Source organism: Pygoscelis adeliae, unplaced genomic scaffold, assembly GCF_000699105.1.
Source record: "Pygoscelis adeliae isolate BGI_AS28 unplaced genomic scaffold, ASM69910v1 Scaffold494, whole genome shotgun sequence".
In the NCBI taxonomy this organism is placed as follows: domain Eukaryota; kingdom Metazoa; phylum Chordata; class Aves; order Sphenisciformes; family Spheniscidae; genus Pygoscelis; species Pygoscelis adeliae.
In genome coordinates, this window is record NW_008824664.1 from 64,121 (window position 1) to 64,347 (window position 227).

The following is a 227-nucleotide window of genomic DNA, read 5'->3' on the forward strand; positions in this document are numbered from 1 at the left end:
CCCCGCCGGTGTGTGCCCCATAAGGCGAGGCGCCAGGCGGGTGCAGTCCGGCAACATCCTCTCCGCAGCATCCAGAAATGCATGGTCCAGGCTGAGCTCAGTGAGAGCTGCTGGGCCAGAGAGAAGGGAGGGAAAGGGCAGCCAGAGCTGTAAGCTGGAGGACGGAGCTTGGGGCACCTTGGGAGGGACCCCCCGAGTCTGGCCAGCTTGTCCCTCCTTTTTTTAGC